Source organism: Octodon degus, unplaced genomic scaffold (assembly GCF_000260255.1).
Source record: "Octodon degus isolate 3935 unplaced genomic scaffold, OctDeg1.0 scaffold00361, whole genome shotgun sequence".
In the NCBI taxonomy this organism is placed as follows: Eukaryota; Metazoa; Chordata; class Mammalia; order Rodentia; family Octodontidae; genus Octodon; species Octodon degus.
Genome location: NW_004524937.1, coordinates 581,851 through 586,052, shown reverse-complemented (window position 1 = coordinate 586,052; position 4,202 = coordinate 581,851). Strand labels below are relative to the sequence as shown.

General features: G+C 43.1%; 1 protein-coding gene across 1 annotated transcript in view; it reads right to left on the bottom strand.

The window, feature by feature from the left end:
• The window catches only part of Sgo1 (shugoshin 1), a 35,777-nt gene that overhangs the window by 5,023 nt on the left and 26,552 nt on the right, over positions 1-4,202 (bottom strand). The gene's annotated exons all lie outside the window — the stretch shown is intronic.

The following is a 4,202-nucleotide window of genomic DNA, read 5'->3' as shown; positions in this document are numbered from 1 at the left end:
GGCTGGCTGGCATGTGGTGCTGGAGGATCGAACCAAGGTCCCTGTGCTTTGCCAAGCTTGTTTCAAGTAGGTGCTTTAGACCACTGAGCCATCTCTCCAGCCCTGTCACCTTTATTACTAATAAAATGGATACTGGAGAATGTTGCTGCCTTATTTTTGTACCAGCAAGAGCTTTGAACCACTGCTAACTTTCCCATGGGGCAGGGCCTCTGCTATTAGGCTTAGAGCAGTGATGTTCGAGGAGGTAAGCAAAACATGCTCAAGGGAGGTGAAGGAACAGCTGGACACACCACAGAATGTTCCCTTTAATGTAATTTGTAAGTACTATGGCCTAATTTATGAGAACACTGAAGGAGAAGGAAACTAATAATGTTGTCTTAGTTACTTTTCTCTTGTTGCTGAGGCAAAATGCCCAACACCCAAGGCCAAAGGAGGATAGGTCTGTTTAGTCTGTTTGTGGAGGTTTCAGTCTGTAATCAGCTGGCTCCATGGAAGGGTGTCCCTCTTAGGGACAAACTGCCTGACTCACCAGGCCTTCTTCTGAAATTTGGGTGGAAGCCTTTCTGCCCCCACAATTCTTGTATACTTCATGTGCCTAAAACCAGCACCACATGCACGATACCAGGGTCTGCTACCAGCTAGAACAGTAGCCGAGCTTCCTTCTCGCTTAGCTAAAGGGTCAAGTCCCTGAATCACTGAGTACTGTGAATCCAATTTTAAGTAAGATCCTCTTAAGTGGCCACCATTCTGGAACATCGCACTCTGGGGCTTTCTTCTTAGGCTTTCACTCTGCAGTCTTGAGCCTGCAAAGGATGGAGTCCTGCTGCTTTTTATTATGTCACCAGCCTATCTTTTTTTTCTTGTTCCTTCTCAGCAATCAAGATCTCTTCTGTTCTGTCTTTGTAGTCCACAGCTTTACTGGAGTTTACTTTTTTAGCCAAACTCACGTTTTAAAGCATTCTGCTGGCTTTGCTCTTGATTCTCAATATAAATCTGGCAACAGCCCCCAAGAGCAGCTTTCACACACTCAACAGTAGACTTTCCTGACGTTTCTTTTTTCTTTTCAGTGTATTTGGTACAGGGTCTCACTACACAGCTTGGACTCACAGTGATCCTCCTGTTTTCAGCCTCCCCAGCACTGGGATTACAGGCATGCACCACCACACCCCATTTTGGTGGCTGGCTTAGCATGCCCGGGGGCAGGGCTAGCACAGCATATGGTGCCAGGGAAGGAGCCCCAGTCCCTGAGCTTGCCTAGGCAGGTGCTTAGTCCACTGAGCTATCTCGCTGGCCCTTTTTGTTCTGCAGATTAATTGGTCTGCCACGCTTAATCTTAGTCTTGGGACATGAGCAAAATGCATGCAAACTTTCTTCCAAGACATCACACATTATCTGGAGTTCAGTAGTCAATGCAGTCCTTCCCATCAGAAACCTGAGCCTGGTCTTTTTTTTTTTTTTAATGGTCAGCTCAGCCCTCCCTGGGGGCAGGGCTGGCATGGTATGTGGTGCTGGGGATCGAACCAAGCCCCTGCATGCTTGCCTAAGCTTGCCTGAACAGGCACTTTAGACCACTGAGCTATCTCACCAGCCCCTGAGCCTGGTCTTTAGCAGATTTCCTATCAGCTTTCTGAGCTCTGATCAGAATCTCCCATATAGCAGAGCCCAAGATGCTCCAGCTCTATTTCTTCAGCTGACCTCTTCAAAGTTTTTCAAACTCTTCCCACAAGCCGTTCTCAGACTCCTGAACCACATGGTCAGACATACCACAGCAAGGGCCACATTTCTCTGGTACCAAATTCTTTTTTCCTGTTGCTGAAACAACATATACCCAACACCCAAAGTTACAGTGTACAACTGGCTGATTCCAAGGAAGGGTGGCACATGGCAGAGGGACAACCATACAGGACAGTGTAAAACAACAGAAGCAATGAGAAAGAGGAGGAAAAGCTGTTCAGTCCCTTATATTGGGTGCAGGCCACCTGCCCTAGGGTGGGTGTTGCACTCACAGCCTTAATCCCAGCATTGGATCATGAAGGGTCACGAGTCAGTCACACACTAGATCCAGCCACCTCCAAAAACCTGTGACCTCATGAGGCTTTTGGGGAGTCATCTAGACACAAATCATAACAATGATAAAGGCGGCCCTCTTTGAGTGTATTAATACAAGGCAAGCATGATGTATAATTTATGAATTTTATATGTATGTATGTATATGAAATTCAACATGGAAAAATCTCTAAGTGTTAAGTCAGTTGCAAAAAGATGTATAATACAGTTCATGCAAGATATTCAAGCACACACACAAGAATACAGAAACATTATAAATAAAAAACTGCTTTTAGGGTAGTTATTGACTCTAGGAATTAAGGGTGAGGATCAGAAAAGAATCTATGGCTGGACGTGATGGCACATGCCTAAAATTCCCAGCACTCAGGCTGAGGCAAAAGGGTCATTGCGAGTTTGAGACAAGCCTGGGCTACACAGTAAGCTCAAGGCCATCCTAAACTGCATAGTGAGACCCTGTCTCAAAAAACCATATCTATGAATTTAAAATAAAGAAAGCCCTTAAAGTAAAAGACAGTCAATGATCAAGTATAGGAATTAGCCAAGTATAGGAATTAGCAAACTTTTTTTTTTTTTTTTTTTTTTTTGAGAACTGGGATTGAACTCAGGCCCTTGCACTTGCCAGGCAAGCGCTTATTCTATTGAGCCATCTCCCCTGCCCCAGGAATTAGCAAATTCTTGATAAAGACCTAGGAAGCAAATGTTAGGCTTTGTTGCCTAAGGGGCAAATTGGTATGATGTGCTTTATTTGGGTTCACATTTAGTATACCTTATCATCAAAATTGATTCCAAAGTTTTCTTCAACTATTTAAAAATCACTCTTAGTTTGCAGGCCACCTGAAAATAGGCAATCTACTAGATTTGGACCATAGACTACAATTTATCTTCTGGCTTCAAGCAGCATTGTCTGATCAGACTTTTTCCTTTTATTTGTATATAACTTGACATTTTATTTCCATCACAATACTTCAAAAACTGTTTTCTTTCCTACTTAAACCACAAAAGTGACCATTCTTATAGCTGAGGTTAGCAATGAAGGTGAAATTATTTTTTTTTCTTCTGTATTTTAGGAAAGGGTCTACAGGATATTCAGGGTCTCACTACTAGACCACTCAGTGATTTTCCTGTTTACAGCCTCCCAAGACCTGGGATTATAGGTGTGTGCCACCACGCCATCTCAAATCCAGTCTCAATCGCAGTCTCAGTGCTCCCTCGTGATTGAACCGCCAGCCCCTGTGCATGCTTGTAGGTGCTTTAATCCACTGAGCTATTTGGCCTGCCCATGCAGGTGGAATTAAGACAGGAAAATATGGCAACTGTAGTACTTGAACAGCAGAAATAAAAGTTCTGCCAGTACAGTAGACATCACAGGTTCACCTTCCTTTGCTCCATGTAATCCTGACATCTTATTTCTGAAGAACAGGACACTGTAGAATCACTTAGTGAGACCTGGGTTCTACAGAGAGGAAATTCTCTAAGAAAGCTAAAAGGGAGGACTGGAGATGTAGCTCAATGGCAAAGTGACAGCCCACCTTGGATGAGGCCTATCCTTAGCACCAGAACCAGCAAATACTCCCCCAAACAAAAACTCCAAAAACCTGCGGAGTCTCAGCTGTCAGCTAATACCACATAAGGATATAAAGTACATGATAAAGCTTTGCAGGAAAAAAAAAAAAAAACAACCAAAAACCTAATCACAAGAAATGATACCATCACTGCCACCACCACCCCATTTGAAATAGTAAGATTTCCTTTACAAATAACCAAATTAGGACAGCGTTCTTCCCATCTTTGTGATTCTGGGGATCAAAACCACAGCCTCCCAGATGCTAAGCACACAGTTACCACCAACCTACACCCTCAGCTCTTACAGGGATCTAATGTCATTTGACCCTGGGAAAACCCAAGAAGTTCAACTATTTCAAAAATGTACAAAACAGACTTCTTCATATTCTGTAGGGACTTAATGTTTAACATATCAATACTGGATGAAAAATAACTGTTCCATGTTATGCCTAAGATGTTTGATATTCAGACAGATAGTGAAGTTAAACCCAACTGCATAAGATGTAGGGTAATAATAAGCTTCTCTTCTGGAGGGTTAACAACCTAAGATTGCAGACCAAAAATTAGAGAAA